This window comes from Ranitomeya imitator, chromosome 1, assembly GCF_032444005.1.
Source record: "Ranitomeya imitator isolate aRanImi1 chromosome 1, aRanImi1.pri, whole genome shotgun sequence".
Classification (NCBI taxonomy): Eukaryota; Metazoa; Chordata; class Amphibia; order Anura; family Dendrobatidae; genus Ranitomeya; species Ranitomeya imitator.
In genome coordinates, this window is record NC_091282.1 from 806,876,968 (window position 1) to 806,895,203 (window position 18,236).

The 18,236-nt window shown below is 44.5% G+C and overlaps 1 protein-coding gene across 1 annotated transcript in view; it reads right to left on the reverse strand.

Annotated features, from left to right (window-relative positions):
- Nucleotides 1-239: 239 nt before the first annotated feature.
- The window catches only part of PIGG (phosphatidylinositol glycan anchor biosynthesis class G (EMM blood group)), a 196,241-nt gene continuing 178,244 nt past the window's right edge, over nucleotides 240-18,236 (reverse strand). Inside the window, exon 14 of the mRNA XM_069739010.1 lies at nucleotides 240-364. The gene's annotated coding sequence lies outside the window, so the exon portion shown is untranslated. The remainder of the gene's footprint in view (nucleotides 365-18,236) is intronic.

Below are 18,236 nucleotides of genomic sequence, written 5' to 3' on the forward strand. Positions count from 1 at the left end.
GTAATCCTATGTACATTCATGTTACTTATCGTAGAGTCTATTTTGTCATTATTTGTAAATTGATAACGTAAATCATATTTGAGTCAGTGGCCATGAAATAGGCAATAGTGAAAAAGCATATTGGTGCTGGACCACGTTTATTTTGTTTCTCCAATGCTAATATAGATTGGTGCCGCTTCTCTGCTGGCCCGCAGCGAACATCAGACGTAAAAGGAAAAAAAAAAAGCTGCAACATTAGTCAGTGAATTAAACCCTTTAATGACATGGCCATTTTTTTTCCTCCTCTTCTTCAAAGAGCAGTAACTTTATCTTTCAGCAAATATGAAGTCTTGTCTTTTGCAGGACGAGTCTACCACATAATGTACTATAAAACGGGAGAAAAAATTACAAAATTGTTGAAATTGCAAAAAAAGTGACATTCCACAATCTTTTTTATTTACTATGCTTACTATATGGTAAAACTCACCTGACAATGTGGTTCTCCAGGTGAGCATGAGTACACAGATACCAAACATGTATAGATTTTTTTTTAAGTGGTGAAAAAGCATTTGAAATTTGTAAGAAAACCTTTTTTTTTGCTTTTGCCATTATATTCCCATATCCATAACATTTTCATTTTTCGGGATATGGGGCTCTGTGAGGGCTTATTTTTTATGCCCTGAGCTAATATTTTTACTAATTCCATTGTGGGGTAGATGCGATGTTTTTATTGCCTTTTACTCAATTTTATTGCAACGTTGCGGTGGCTAAAAACATAATTCAGGAGGTTTGATTTTTTTTGTTATGCTGTTTACTAATCAGATTAATTCATTTTATATTTTCATTAATTGGACTTTTACAAATGCAATGATACCAAATATAATTTTTATTTTTTAGCCCCTTTACCCCCATGGGTGGTTTGCACGTTAATGACCGGGCCAATTTTTACAATTCTGACCACTGTCCCTTTATGAGGCTATAACTCTGGATTGCTTCAACGGATCCCAGTGATTCTGACACTGTTTTCTTGTAACGTATTGTACTTCATGATAGTGGTAAAAATTCTTTGATAGTACCTGCGTTTATTTGTGAAAAAAAGGAAATTTGGTGAAAATAATGAAAATTTCGCAATTTTCCAACTTTGAATTTTTATGCAATTAAATCACAGATATATGTCACACAAAATACTTAAGTAACATTTCCCACATGTCTACTTTACAGCAGCACAATTTTGGAACCAACATTTTTTTTGTTAGGGAGTTATAAGGGTTAAAAGTTGACCAGCAATTTCTCATTTTTACAACACCATTTTTTTTAGGGACCACATCTCATTTGAAGTCATTTTGAGGGGTCTATATGATAGAAAATACCCAAGTGTGACACCATTCTAAAAACTGCACCCCTCAAGGTGCTCAAAACCATATTCAAGAAGTTTATTAACCCTTCTGGTGCTTCACAGGAATTTTTGGAATGTTTAAATAAAAATGAACATTTAACTTTTTTTCACAAAAAATTTACTTCAGCTCCAATTTGTTTTATTTTACCAAGGGTAACAGGAGAAAATGGACCCCAAAAGTTGTTGTACAATTTGTCCTGAGTACACCGATACCCCATATGTGGGGGTAAACCACTGATTTGGGCGCATGACAGAGCTCGGAAGCGAAGGAGCGCCGTTTGACTTTTCAATGCAAAATTGACAGGAATTGAGATGGGACGCCATGTTGCGTTTGGAGAGCCCCTGATGTGCCTAAACATTGAAACCCCCCACAAGTGACATCATTTTGGAAAGTAGACCCCTTAAGGAACTTATCTAGAGGTGTGGTGAGCACTTTGACCCACCAAGTGCTTCACAGAAGTTTATAATGCAGCACCGTGAAAATACAAAATCATTTTTTCACAAAAATTATATTTTCACCGCCAATTTTTTATTTTGCTAAGGGTAAGAGAAGAAATTGGACCCGCAAAGTTGTTGTACAATTTGTCCTGAGTACGCTGATACCCCATATGTGGGGGTAAACCACTGTTTGGGCGCATGGGAGAGCTCAGAAGGGAAGGAGCGCCGTTTGACTTTTCAATGCAAAATTGGCAGGAATTCAGATGGGACGCCATGTTGCGTTTGGAGAGCCACTGATGTGCCTAAACATTGAAACCCCCCACAAGTGACACCATTTTGGGAAGTAGACCCCCTAAGGAGCTTATCTAGATGTGTGGTGAGCGCTTTGACCCACCAAGGGCTTCACAGAAGTTTATAATGCAGAGCCGTAAAAATAAAAAAAAATTTTTCCCACAAAAATTATTTTTTTAGCCCCCAGTTTTGTATTTTTCCGAGGGTAACAGGAGAAATTGGACCCCAAAATTTGTTACCCAATTTGTCCTGAGTGAGATGATACACCAAATGTGGGGGGAACCACTGTTTGGGCGCATGGGAGGGCTCGGAAGGGAAGGAGCGCCATTTCAAATGCAGACTTAGATGGAATGGTCTGCAGATGTCACATTGCGTTTGCAGAGTCCCTAATGTACCTAAACAGTAGAAACCCCCCACAAGTGACACCATTTTGTAAACTAGACCCCTTAAGGAACTCATCTAGATGTGTTGTGAGAGCTTTGAACCCCCAAGTGTTTCACTACAGTTTGTAATGCAGAGCTGTGAAAAAAAAAACAAAAAACTTTCCCCCCAAAATTATTTTTTAGCCCCCAGTTTTGTATTTTCCTGAGGGTAAGAGGAGAAATTAGACCCCAAAAGTTGTTGTCTAATTTGTCCTGAGTACGCTGATACCCCATATGTGGGGGGGAACCACCGTTTGGGTGCATGGGAGGGCTCGGAAGGGAAGGAGTGCCATTTGGAATGCAGACTTAGATGGAATGGTCTGCAGGCGTCACATTGCGTTTGCAGAGCCCCTAATGTAACTAAACAGTAGAAACCCCCCACAAGTGACCTCAGTGGAAACTAGACCCCCCAGGGAACTTATCTAGATGTGTTGTGAGAACTTTGAACCCCCAAGTGTTTCACTACAGTTTATAATGCAGAGCCGTGAAAATAAAAAATCTCTTTTCCCACAAAAATTATTTTTTAGCCCCCAGTTTTGTATTTTCCCAAGGGTAACAGGAGAAATTGGACCCCAAAAGTTGTTGTCCAATTTGTCCTGAGTACACTGATACTGCATATGTTGGGGTAAACCCCTGTTTGGGCACACGGGAGAGCTCGGAAGGGAAGAAGCACTGTTTTACTTTTTCAACGCAGAATTGGCTGGAATTGAGATCGGACGCCATGTCGCGTTTGGAGAGCCCCTGATGTGCCTAAACAGTGGAAACCCCCCAATTATAACTGAAACCCTAATCCAAACACACCCCTAACCCTAATCCCAACAGTAACCCTAACCACACCTCTAACCTTGACACACCCCTAACCCTAATTCCAACCCTATTCCCAACTGTAAATGTAATCTAAACCCTAACCGTAACTTTAGCCCCAACCCTAACTGTAGCCTTAACCCTAGCCCTAATGGGAAAATGGAAATAAATACATTTTTTTAATTTTTCCCTAACTAAGGGGGTGATGAAGGGGGGTTTGATTTACTTTTATAGCGGGTTTTTTAGCGGATTTTTATGATTGGCAGCCGTCACACACTGAAAGACGCTTTTTATTGCAAAAAATTGTTTTTGCGTTACCACATTTTGAGAGCTATAATTTTTCCATATTTTGGTCCACAGAGTCATGTGAGGTCTTGTTTTTTGCGGGACGAGTTGACGTTTTTATTGGTAACATTTTCGGGCACGTGACATTTTGATCGCTTTTTGTTCCGATTTTTGTGAGGCAGAATGACCAAAAACCAGCTATTCATGAATTTCTTTTGGGGGAGGTGTTTATACCATTCCGCGTTTGGTAAAATGGATGAAGCAGTTTTATTCTTCGGGTCAGTATGATTACAGCGATACCTCATTTATATCATTTTTTTAGGTTTTGGCGCTTTTATACGATAAAAACTATTTTAGGCCATGTTCACACAGTGCGTTTTTTACCGCGGAACCGCGGCGGTTTTGCCGCTGCGGTTCCGCAGCTGTTTTCCATGCAGGGTACAGTACACTGTACCCTATGGAAAACAGGACACACTGTGCACATGGTCCGGAAATTGTAAAAAAAAAGACGCGCTGAATAGCTCCCGGAAAAAAGAAGGAGCATGTCAATTCTTCTTCCTGAACCGCAGCGGTTCTGCACCCATAGACCTCCATTGTGAGGTCAAAATCGCAGTAAAACCCGCAGATCAAAACTATATCTGCGGGTTTTACTGCGATTTGATGTGCAGAACCGCTGCAGCAGGAAGTGCGGGGGAGCGGGCGGAAGTGCGTGGGCGGAGTGTGGCTGCCCCCCCGTGCTCCGATCCCGCCCCCCGTGCTCCGATGCCCCCCCCCGTGCTCCGATGCCCCCCCCAGTGCTCCGATGCCCCCCCGTGCCCTAATCTCCCCCCCTTATACTTACCCGGCGTCCCGGTGTCCGTCCGGCCGTCTTCTCCCTGGGCGCCGCCATCTTGCAAAATGGCGGGCGCATGCGCAGTGCGCCCGCCGAATCTGCCGGCCGGCAGATTCGCTCCAAAGTGCATTTTGATCACTGAGATATAACCTATCTCAGTGATCAAAATAAAAAAATAGTAAATGACACCCCCCCACTTTGTCACCCCCATTGGTAGGGACAATAAAAAAAATTAAGAATTTTTTTTTTTTTTTTCACTAAGGTTAGAATAGGGTTAGGGTTAGGGGTAGGGTTAGGGTTAGGGGTAGGGTTAGGGGTAGGGTTAGGGGTAGGGTTAGGGTTAGGGGTAGGGTTAGGGTTAGGGGTAGGGTTAGGGGTAGGGTTAGGGGTAGGGTTAGGGGTAGGGTTAGGTATTTTCAGCCATTTTAGCCCTAAAAAGCTTCCTAGGAAACACACAGTAAAAAAAGGATAAAAAAACGCATCAAAAAACGCATCAAAAAACGCATCAAAAAAGGACAAAAAAAGGACCTGCGTTTTCTGCCAAGAGCTGCAGTTTTTTAAAAAAAACTGTCCTGAAAAAAAAAGGATGGAAATCCTGAACGTGTGAACATACCCTAATAGAAAAAATAATTATTTTTGCATCGCTTTATTCTGAGGACTATAACTTTTTTATTTTTTTGCTGATGATGCTGTATGGCGGCTTGTTTTTTGCGGGACAAGATGACGCTTTCAGCGGTACTATGGTTATTTATATCTGTCTTTTTGATCGCGTGTTATTCCACTTTTTGTTCGGCGGTATGATAATAAAGCATTGTTTTTTGCCTCTTTTTTTTCTTACGGTGTTTACTGAAGGGGTTAACTAGTGGGCCAGTTTTATAGGTCGGGCCTTTAGGGACGCGGCGATACTAAATATGTGTACTTTTATTGTTTGTTTTTTTAATTTAGATAAAGAAATGTATTTATGGGAAGAATATTTTTTTTTTTTCATTATTTAGGAATATATATATATATTTTTTTACACATTTGGAAAAATTTTTTTTTAACTTTTTTACTTTGCCCCAGGGGGGTACATCACAGATCGATGATCTGACAGTTTGCACAGCACTGTCAGATCACCGATCTGACTTGCAGCACTGCAGGCTTCACAGTGCCTGCTCTGAGCAGGCTCTGTGAAGCCACCTCCCTCCCTGCAGGACCCGGATGCCGTGGCCATCTTGGATCCGGGCCTGGAGCAGGGAGGGAGGTAGTGAGACCCTCGCAGCAACGCGATCACATCGCGTTGCTGCGGGGAGCTCAGGGAAGCCCGCAGGGAGCCCCCTCCCTGCGCGATGCTTCCCTGTACCGCGCGGCACGTCGCGATCATGTCCGTGACCGCTCCTGGCACATAGTGCCAGATGTCAGCTGTGATAGGCAGCTGACACCCAGCCGCGATCCCCCCGTGAGCGCGGCCGATCGCGTATGATGTACTATCCCGTCGGTGGTCATAGGGGCCCACCCCACCTCGACGGGATAGTACGTCTAATGTCAGAAAGGGGCTAATGGGGGAAAAAGGGAGGTGATTTGAACTTTTGTTTTGTGTCATATTTTTTAATTTTTTTCACTTTTTACTGTATTTAATAGTCCCATTTTGCCAGCCTTGTGGCCAGTGGCATCCTTTTCTCCTGCCTCTTGGCCCTTTAATTGCTGCTGACACTGAGTACTGAACACTTCAGTGCATGGAATGAAGGATTACGTCCTGAAGCGTGCCAGGACAAACTTTGTGGGAGGCATCAGTGGGCTCTAAGCACCAGTCCCACCAATGACAAAAGCAGCAGTCCCTCCTGCAATGTATTTATGCCCTCAACCCCTCCTATGATGTATGTGCCCCCAGAGCCTCCTGTGATGTATATCCCCCACTGTACCCTGTGATGTATGTGCCCCCAGAGTATCCTGTGATGTGTGTATCCACCCAGACTCTCCTGTGATGTATGTGCCCCCAGCCCCTCCTTTGAAGTATGTGAAAGCAGGTGAACGGATGAGGTAACGGTCGGAGGCATAGCAAGGGTTCACAGGGGAATTTAATCTAACAGCATTACTCCACACAGGGAGGGAATAAATGAAATATTGGACAGTACAGCTATATACAATTAACTTAGGAGCAACCTATATATGATTAGACAAAAGAGAGTTCAAAAGCATAAACTTATCAATCTGGCGTCGATGAGGGATAGTCTCTGAGATGGTTGCGGTGGCATTCTTGCCTGTATTCCTGGAGAATCCGGAGTTGTCCTGGTTTGGAAAAGGCCTTGAATCCTGGTGTCGCCGGTGGTCCTGAAATGTCCGGTTGCAGGTTCTGGGTCCAAGGAGAAAATTCACTGAAGGAGGAATAGTCCTTTCTCTTAGGTACCGACAGGGTACGGTAGCATACAGGAGTGGGTATGTCAGAAAGCCGTACACTGTCTGCGGCCTGGTGGTCTCATCTGGGGGTGCGCCCTCTACGGTCTAGCTGCAGTGAGGACCCGCTCAAGGTCGGTAACGCTATGGTAGTCGGCACAGTCAGAGGTCTCTGGAAGCGTCTGCACCTGTGATCTCTGGTAAGCTGGCGTAGGCCCCTCTGGCTTAGGCCTATTTCGCCCAGACAGTGCTGTGCAGGAAGGCTCACACTCTGTTCCTGCACACTATAGCTTCCCGCCCAAACTGACATGGCTCCCGAGTATTGTCCCCCTTTTATGTCCTCCACGCCCCCTGGTCTTAAGTTCAAAGGTCTGTCCAGGGAACAAAACTCTTCCCCCCTGCAACACGGGTGACAGCACCGATGGTTCCAGACTCGTTCTGGAAAAAGCACACTGTGGCCGTCTCCCCTTACATATGTGCCTCCAGAGTCTCCTATGATGTATGTGCCCCCAGAGTTTCCTGTGATTGGTAGAGTGGGGGAAATAAGTATTTAATCCCTTGCTGATTTTGTAAGTTTGCCCACTGACAAATACATGAACAATCATAATAATTTTAAGGGTAGGTTAATTTTAACGTTGAGAGATAGAATATCACAAATAAAATCCAGAAAATCACATTGTATAAATTATATAAATTTATTTGCATTTTGCAGTGTGAAATAAGTATTTAATCCCTCTGGCAAACAAGGATTAATACTTGGTGGCAAAACCCTTATTGGCAAGCACCGCAGTCAAACGTTTTTTGTAGTTGATGATGAGGTTTGTGCCCATGTCAGGAGGAATTTTGGTTATATAGAAAATGTTCAGCACAGCCAAAAGGCGGAGGTAATAATAATAATAATAATAATCTTTATTTATATAGCGCCAACATATTCCGCAGCGCTTTACAGTTTAACAGTTTCAAACACAAAAGTCATAAGTAACAACATTAACAATACAATAAAGCCAGGAGGTGCACGGTCATAGGTTCCCAAGCCTTTATGTAAAATGCAAGTGACTAGCACACTCCAAAAGTGTTGTGATGCAAAGTGGGGTTTTTATTTACATACAGTATTCACAAACTTTTCGGTCGTTACTGGACCTTCATCAGTGTGCTAATATACTAGTATGCTTAGAGAAGCCCCGAGTAGCAAGGTTAGATTGCATCAATAAAAAGCCTGAAGACATATAGGTCGTGGGGGTAGGCACAAGCCGCAGAGATACAATGGTGTGTCACAAGTGACACTAACTGCACGAGAGAGGAAGGTGTGACATATATGGCACTGTGAACTGCTGGTACTATATGGGCATGTGCTACGGCGGACCCACTTGCTGGATGGAGCAGGAGCCACGCGGAATGTACTTCCAGTATGGGCTGCGAAATAGTGCGCATGAGGTAGACACAAGCTACTGAGATAGGGTAATGTGTCACGGACTGACACTATCTGCTGAATGAAGCAGGAGGCACGCGGTATGTACTGCCAGTATGGGCTGCAAAATAGTGCTCAAGGGGTAGGCACAAACTGCTGAATGAAGCAGGGGCCACACGGTATACACCGCCAGTCTGGGCTGCAGGAATAGTGCACACTATCCGCCTCATCAGCAACAGGAAGCACGCGGTGGACTCTATTGAGTCATTTTCTGTTTCTTCCATTTTCTTACTATTGCACCAACAGTTGTCTCCTTCTCACCCAGCATCTTACTTACGGTTTTGTAGCCATTCCAGCTTTGTGCAGGTCTATGATCTTGTCCCTGACATCCTTAGAACGCTCTTTGGTCTTGCCCATGCTGTTGAGGTTAGAGTCTGACTGACTGAGTCTGTGGACAGGAGTCTTTTATAAAGGTGACTATGTAAGACAGCTGTCTTTACTGCAGATAAAGAGTTGATTAGGAGTGTCTAACTGGTCTGTAGGAGATAGAACTCTTAATGGTTGGTAGGGGATCAAATACTTATTTCTCACTGCAAAATGCAAATACATTTTTTATAATTTATACAATGCTATTTTCTAGATTTCATTTTTGATATTCTATCTCTCAATGTTAAAATTAACCTACCCTTAAATATATAGACTGTTCATGTCTTTGTCAGTGGATTAACTTACAAAATCAGCAAGGGATCAAATACTTATTTCCCCACTGAATGTGCCCCCAAAGTCTCCTGTGATGTGTATATGCCACCAGAGTCTCAAGTGATGTGTATATGTCCCCGGACTCTCATATGATGTATGTGCCCATGGAGTCTCCTGTGATGTAAGTGTACCCAGAGTCTCCTGCGATGTACAGTTGTGCTCAAAAGTTTACATACCCTGGCAGAATTTTTTGCTTTCTTGGCCTTTTTTTCAGAGAATATGAATGATAACACCAAAACGTTTTTTCCACTCATGGTTAGTGGTTGGGTGAAAACATTTATTGCCAAACTACGGTGTTTCATCTTTTTAAATCATAATGACAACCCAAAACATCCAAATGACCCTGATTAACAGTTTACATATCACATTTCTTAATACTGTGTATTGTCCCCTCTAACATCAATGACAGCTTGAAGTCTTTTGTGGTAGTTGTGGATGAAGTACTTTATTTTCTCAGATGGTAAAGATGCCCACTCTTCTTGCAAAAAATACCCCAGTTCCTTTTTAAGGGAACCTGTCACCTGAATTTGGCGGGACTGGTTTTGGGTCACATGGGCGGAGTTTTCGGGTGTTTGATTCACCCTTTCCTTACCCGCTGGCTGCATGCTGGCCGCAATATTGGATTGAAGTTCATTCTCTGTCCTCCGTAGTACACGCCTGCGCAAAGCAAAGCAAAGCAAGAGAGGAAGTGGATTTTAGACCTAGTTCATTCTAATATCTTGGATGGACTTTTGGGAGTAGACAAAACATAAGAGCAGATTCTTAGGAGGTTCTACTGGCCTGGTTGTCAGAGGGAGATTGGTCCTGCCATACTTGTCAGCTTACAGCTCCCGTGTCCCATTTCCGAAGTCCCCTAGTTCCATTGTCCATTATAGAGGTCTCATTTGACAGGATTGCTATGGACCTTGTGGGGCACTTGTTAAGTCCGCCAGGGGGCACAATATATTCTAGTGGTGATGGACTATGTAACACGGTACCCGGAGGCAGTAACCCTTAGAAACTCCTCCACCAGGAGCAAGCCCGAGAGTTAGTCCATATTTTTTCTTGGATGGGTCTGCCAAAAGAGATCCTGACAGACCAAGGCACACCATTTATATCCAAAGTGATGGAGTTGTGTAAAGCTCTCCAGGTTACATAACTTCGCACGTCTATGTACCATCCGCAGACGGACGACCTGGTGGAGAGATTCAACAATACGTTGAAGTCCATGCTTAAGAAGGTCGTAGAGACTGGGATTGCCTACTGCCGTACCTGTTGTTCTCTATCAGGGAAGTTCCTCAGTCCTCTACGGGATTCTTGCTGCTCGAGCTCTTATATGGATGACACACTCGTGGACTTCTAGATGTTGCAAAGACCTGGGAGGCAGAAGTTACATCCGACCAGAGCGTTATTGAGCATGTGGCCCAAATGAAGGACCGGATCGCTAGGGTGATGCCGATTGTGGAGAGCCTCTTTCAAGCACAAGAAGCCCAGGCGAGTGTCTACAACTGAGCCAATAGGCTGAGACAGTTTAGTCTTGGAGACCAGGTGTTGGTGCTGATTCCCACCAAGGAAAGTAAATTCCTGGCCAAGTGGCAAGGGCCATACAAGGTGGTCAAAAAGTTGAGTGACGTCAACTACAAGGTTCACCAACCAGGGAGATGAAAGCTGTACCGTGTACCACATCAATCTGCTCAAACCGTGGCAAGACCGGGAACCGGGGGAGGCTGCGTGCCTTGGAGCCAGTCCTGAAACCAGGGTCGAGGATCTCACATTGGCAGAGACACTGTCACTGGCCCAGAAACAACAGTGCCATGAGCTGTTTCAGCGGAACCGGGACCTATATACGGAGCTACCAGGTTGTATGCAGGTTGTAGAGCATGAGATCCTGACTGAACCACATGTGAGGGTGAATCAGAGGCCGTATCGGATTCCTGAAGCCAGCCGTGAGGTGACCTCCAAGGAGGTGAAGAGAATGTTGAGCCTGGGCGTCATCGAGGAGTCAAAGAGCGGTTGGTCCAGCCCTATTGTCCTTGTACCGATGCCTCAGGGAGAGTAGCGCTTCTGTAACGATTACAGAAAGCTAAATGAGGTGTCCAAATTTGACGTGTATCCAATGTCCTGGGTTGAGGAGCTCATTGAGAGGCTAGGGTCAGCCAGATACATCACCACCCTGGACCTAACAAAAGGGGACTGGCAGATTCCTTGCCTGAGGAGGTGGTGGAGGCGAACTCAATCGAGGGCTTCAAGAGAGGCCTGGATGTCTTCCTGGAGCGTAAAAATATTGTTTCTTACAGTTGTTAGGTTCTTTAGAATGACATAAATCTGGGGATTAATTCTGATGGAATATAGGCTTAACTGGAAGGACAAATTTCTTTTTTCGGCATTGCTAACTATGTTACTAGATTCTCCTCTCCCCAAGCGACAAGGAGAAAACGGACTTCTCTACACCTGATGGATGCTTCCAGTATAGCAAAATGCTGTTCGGTCTACAAGGAGCCCCAGCTACCTTCCATAGGGCAATGGACTGGATCCTAGCCCCTAACAAGAAGTATGCTGCCGCTTATTTGGACAACATCATGATCTTCAGCCTGGAGTGGGGAAGTGACCTACAGAAGGTCCAGGCGGTACTGGATACACTGAGGAAGGCAGGGTTTACTATAAACCCAAAAAGTGCGCCCTTGAGAAAAAAGAGGCAAAATACTTGGACTACATCGTAGGAAGGGGCAAGATAAGTAGACAAAGTGGTGGCAATCCAAAAGTGGCTGCAGCCATTTTCCAAGAAGCAGGTTTGGTCGTTTCTGGGAATTGTTGGATATTATTGGCGATTTATCCCGAATTTCGCCATGATAGCTGCCCCCTTGATGAATCTTCTCAAGGCCACAAAGTCGACAATAGTCAAGTAGTCCGCTGAAGCCGAGATGGCATTCCAGGAACTGAGGCTCGTCCTGGGCAGTCTTGGTTGCACCAGATTTCACTAAGTTGTTTGTGCTTCAGATGGATGCCTCTGAAGTCGGCGTTTTGAAATCAAGGTCCCAGAGTTCTGGAGGCAGAGTGGAGAGACAATCCAAGCTGCTTGAGGTCTAGTGAAGTTTCCACAATCAGTGGTTTGGGGAGCCATGTCATCTGCTGGTATAGGTACACTGTGTTTAACTAAGACCAAAGTCAGCGCAGCCATCTACCAGGAAATTTTAGAGCACTTCATGCTTCCCTCTGCCGACAAGCTTTTTGGAGATGGAAATTTAATTCTCCAGCAGGACTTGGCACCTGTCCACACTGCCAAAAGTACCAATACCTGGTTTAAAAACTACAGTATCACTGTGCTTGATTGGCCAGCAAACTTGTCTGACCTTAACCCCATGAAAAATCTACGAGGTATTGTCAAGAGGAAGATGAGAGACACCAGACCCAACTAGGCAGATGAGCTGAAGGCTGCTATCAAAGCAACCTGGGTTTCCATAACAGCTCAGCAGTGCCACAGGCTGATTGCCTCCATGGCACGCTGCATTGATGCAGTAATTGATGCAAAAAGAGCCCCAACCAAGTATTGAGTGCATTTACTGAACATACATTTCAGTAGGCCAACATTTTGGGTCTTAAAACCCCTTCATGACCCAGCCTATTTTGACCTTAATGACCTGGCCGTTTTTTGCAATTCTGACCAGTGTCCCTTTATGAGGTAATAACTCAGGAACGCTTCAACGGATCCTAGCGGTTCTGAGACTGTTTTTTCGTGACATATTGGGCTTCATGTTAGTGGTAAATTTAGGTCAATAAATTCTGCATTTATTTGTGATAAAAACGGAAATTTGGTGAAAATTTTGAAAATTTTGCAATTTTCACATTTTGAATTTTTATTCTGTTAAACCAGAGAGTTATGTGACACAAAATTGTTAATAAATAACATTTCCCACATGTATACTTTACATCAGCACAATTTTGGAAACAAAATTTTTTTTTTTGCTAGGAAGTTATAAGGGGTAAAATTTGACCAGCGATTTCTCATTTTTACAACGAAATTTACAAAACCATTTTTTCTATGGACCACCTCACATTTGAAGTCAGTTTGAGGGGTCTATATGGCTGAAAATACCCAAAAGTGACACCATTCTAAAAACTGCACCCCTCAAGGTGCACAAAACCACATTCAAGAAGTTTATTAACCCTTCAGGTGCTTCACAGCAGCAGAAGCAACATGGAAGGAAAAAATGAACATTTAACTTTTTAGTCACAAAAATTATCTTTTAGCAACAATTTTTTTATTTTCCCAATGGTAAAAGGAGAAATTGAACCACAAAAGTTGTTGTCCAATTTTGTCCTGAGTACGATGATACCTCATATGTGGGGGTAAACCACTGTTTGGGCGCACGGCAGGGCTTGGAAGGGAAGGAGCGCCATTTGACTTTTTGAATGAAAAATTGGCTCCAATCTTTAGCGGACACCATGTCGCATTTTGAGAGCCCCTGTGTGCCTAAACATTGGAGCTCCCCCACAAGTGACCCCATTTTGGAAACTGGACCCCTAAAGGAACTTATATAAATGCCTAGTGAGCACTTTAAACCCTCAGGTGCTTCACAAATTGATCCGTAAAAATGAAAAAGTACTATTTTTCACAAAAAAATTTCTTTTCGCCTAAATTTTTTCATTTTTACATGGGAAATAGGATAAAATGGATCCTAAAATTTGTTGGGCAATTTCTCCCAAGTACGCAGATACCTCATATGTGGGGGTAAACCACTGCTTGGGCACACGGCAGGGCTCGGAAGGGAAGGCGCGCCATTTGACTTTTTGAATGGAAAATTAGCTCCAATTGTTAGCGGATACCATGTCACGTTTGGAGAGCCCCTGTGTGCCTAAACATTGGAGCTCCCCCACAAATGACCCCATTTTGGAAATTAGACCCCCCAAGGAACTTATCTAGATGCATATTGAGCACTTTAAACCCCCAGGTGCTTCACAGAAGTTTATAACGCAGAGCCATGAAAATAAAAAATAATTTTTCTTTCCTCAAAAATGATTTTTTAGCCTGGAATTTCCTATTTTGCCAAGAGTAATAGGAGAAGTTGGACCCCAAATGCTGTTGTCCAGTTTGTCCTGAGTACGCTGATACCCCATATGTGGGGGTAAACCACTGTTTGGGCGCATGGCAGGGCTCGGAAGGGAAGGCACGCCATTTGGCTTTTTAAATGGAAAATTAGCTCCAATCATTAGCGGACACCACGTCATGTTTGGAGAGCCCCTGTGTGCCTAAACATTGGAGATCCCCCACAAATGACCCCATTTTGGAAACTAGACCCCCAAAGGAACTAATCTAGATGTGTGGTGAGCACTTTGAACCCCCAAGTGCTTCACAGAAGTTTATAACGCAGAGCCATGAAAATAAAAAAAAAATTCTTTTCTCAAAAATGATTTTTTAGCCCGCAATTTTTTATTTTCCCAAGGGTAACAGGAGAAATTTGACCCCAAAAGTTGTTGTCCAGTTTCTCCTGAGTACGCTGATACCCCATATGTGGGGGTAAACCACTGTTTGGGCACATGCCGGGGCTCGGAAGTGAAGTAGTGATGTTTTGAAATGCAGACTTTGATGGAATGGTCTGCGGGCGTCACGTTGCATTTGCAGAGCCCCTGGTGTGCCTAAACAGTAGAAACCCTCCACAAGTGACCCCATTTTGGAAACTAGACCCCCCAAGAAACTTATCTAGATATGTGGTGAGCTGTCATGATCCCAATGGCAGGGGATCACAAAAGGACAAGCACAAAAAACAAAACAAGCTCTAGGGTGATGGAAACTGAGCTGACCGCGATCCTGAACATCAACACACAACTAGCTGTAGCCGGGGAACGTGCCTACGATGATTCTAGACGTCTCGCGCCAGCCGAAGAACTAACTTTCCCTATTAGAAGAAACACAGACCTCTCTTGCCTCCAGAGAAACACCCCACAGAAATAGCAGCCCCCCACATGTAATGACGGTGAAATGAGAGGAAAGCACATACGTAGTTATGAAAACAGATTCAGCAAAATGAGGCCCGCTAAAGCTAGATAGCAGAGGATACAAAAGTGAACTGCGCGGTCAGCGAAAAACCCTACAAAAAACCATCCTGAAATTACTTGAACTCATGTTCCAACTCATGGAACATGAGGAGTAATATCAGCCCACTAGAGCAACCAGCAAAAAGGAATCACATATCTGCAAGCTGGACCAAGACAAAAATCAAGCAAAACGTGGAACAGGAAAATCAAAAACTTAGCTTGTCCTGAAGAATACAGAAGCGGGAAGCAGAGGTAACAAGACACACTGATTACATTGATAGCCGGCGAGGAAATGACAAGAAAGCCAGGTTAAATAGGAAACTCCCATATCCTGATAGAACAGGTGGACACCAGAGACCGCAGAAAACACAAGTCACCCAGCACCATCTGTAACCACCAGAGGGAGCCCAAAAACAGAATCCACAACAGTACCCCCCCCTTGAGGAGGGGTCACCGAACCCTCACGAGAACCACCAGGGCGACCAGGATGAGCCCTATGAAATGCACGGACCAAATCAGCAGCATGAACATCAGAGGCAACCACCCAAGAATTATCCTCCTGACCATAACCCTTCCACTTAACCAAATATTGGAGTTTCCGTCTGGAAACACGAGAATCCAAGATCTTCTCCACAACATACTCCAATTCTCCCTCCACCAGCACCGGAGCAGGAGGCTCAAGCGAAGGAACAACAGGTACCTCATACTTCCGCAACAACGACCGATGGAACACATTATGAATAGCAAACGATGCCGGGAGATCCAAACGAAACGACACAGGGTTAAGAATTTCCAAGATCCTATAGGGACCGATGAACCGAGGCTTGAACTTAGGAACAAAGACCTTCATAGGAACAAAACGAGAAGACAACCACACCAAGTCCCCAACACGAAGTCGAGGACCCACGCGGCGACGGCGATTAGCAAACTGCTGAGCCCTCTTCTGGGACAACTTCAAATTGTCCACCACATGACTCCAAATCTGATGCAACCTATCCACCACCATGTCCACTCCAGGACAATCAGAAGGCTCCACCTGACCAGAGGAAAAACGAGGATGAAACCCCGAATTACAAAAGAAAGGAGAAACCAAGGTAGCAGAACTAGCCCGATTATTAAGGGCAAATTCGGCAAGCGGCAAAAAGGTAACCCAGTCATCTTGATCAGCAGAAACAAAACACCTTAAATAAGTTTCCAAGGTCTGATTAGTTCGTTCCGTCTGGCCATTCGTCTGAGGATGGAATGCAGACGAAAAGGACAAATCAATGCCCATCTTAGCACAGAACGTCCGCCAAAATCTAGACACAAACTGGGATCCCCTGTCAGAAACGATGTTCTCCGGAATCCCATGCAAACGAACCACGTTCTGAAAAAACAGAGGGACCAACTCAGAGGAGGAAGGCAACTTAGGCAAGGGTACCAGATGAACCATCTTAGAAAAGCGGTCACACACAACCCATATGACGGACATTTTTTGAGAGACAGGGAGATCCGAAATAAAGTCCATGGAAATGTGCGTCCAAGGCCTCTTCGGGATAGGCAAAGGTGACAACAATCCACTGGCCCGAGAACAGCAAGGCTTAGCCCGAGCGCAAACTTCACAAGACTGAACAAAAGAACGCACATCCCTCGACAAGGAAGGCTACCAAAAAGACCTGGCCACCAAGTCTCTAGTACCAAATATTCCAGGATGACCTGCCAACGCAGAAGAATGGACCTCGGAGATGACTCTACTGGTCCAATTATCCGGAACAAACAGTCTTTCAGGCGGACAACGATCAGGTTTATCCGCCTGAAACTCCTGCAAAGCACGTCGCAAGTCTGGGGAGACAGCCGACAAAATCACCCCATCCCTAAGGATCCCAGTGGGCTCAGAATTTCCAGGGGAGTCAGGCACAAAACTCCTAGAAAGAGCATCCGCCTTCACATTCTTTGAAGCTGGCAGGTATGAAACCACAAAATCGAAATGGGAGAAAAACAGTGACCAACGAGCCTGTCTAGGATTCAGACGCTTGGCAGACTCAAGGTAAATCAGATTTTTGTGATCAGTCAAGACCACCACACGATGTCTAGCACCCTCAAGCCAATGACGCCACTCCTTAAATGCCCACTTCATGGCCAAAAGCTCCCGATTACCAACATCATAATTCCGCTCAGTGGGCGAAAACTTTCTAGAAAAGAACGCACATGGCTTCATCACTGAGCAATCGGAGCTTCTCTGTGACAAAACCGCCCCCGCTCCAATCTCGGAAGAATCAACCTCAACCTGAAAAGGAAGCGAAACATCTGGCTGACGCAACACAGGAGCAGAAGAAAACCGGCGCTTAAGTTCCTGAAAGGCCTCCACAGCCGCAGGAGACCAATCAGCAACATCAGCACCCTTCTTAGTCAAATCCGTCAAAGGCTTAACAACACTAGAAAAATTAGTTATGAAACGACGATAAAAATTAGCAAAGCCCAAGAACTTCTGTAGACTCTTAAGAGATGTAGGCTGCGTCCAGTCACAAATAGCCTGAACCTTGACGGGATCCATCTCAATAGTAGAAGGGGAAAAAATATACCCCAAAAAAGAAATCTTCTGGACTCCAAAGAGACACTTTGAACCTTTCACAAACAAAGAATTGGCCCGCAGGACCTGAAACACCTTCCTGACCTGCTGAACATGGGACTCCCAGTCATCCGAAAAAACCAAAACATCATCCAAATACACAATCATAAATTTATCCAGATATTCACGGAAAATATCGTGCATAAAGGACTGGAAGACAGAAGGAGCATTAGAAAGTCCAAAAGGCATCACCAAATACTCAAAATGGCCCTCGGGCGTATTAAATGCGGTTTTCCACTCATCACCCTGCTTTATCCGCACAAGATTATACGCACCCCGAAGATCAATCTTAGTGAACCATTTAGCCCCCTTAATGCGAGCGAACAAATCAGTCAACAATGGCAAAGGATACTGATATTTAACTGTAATCTTATTCAAAAGACGGTAATCTATACAAGGCCTCAAGGAACCATCTTTTTTGGCCACAAAAAAAAACCTGCTCCCAAAGGGGACGAAGATGGACGGATATGTCCCTTTTCCAAGGACTCCTTAACATAATCCCGCATAGCAGTATGCTCTGGCACTGACAGATTGAACAAACGACCTTTAGGAAATTTACTGCCAGGAATCAAATCTATAGCACAATCGCAATCCCTGTGAGGAGGAAGCGAATTGAGCTTAGGCTCCTC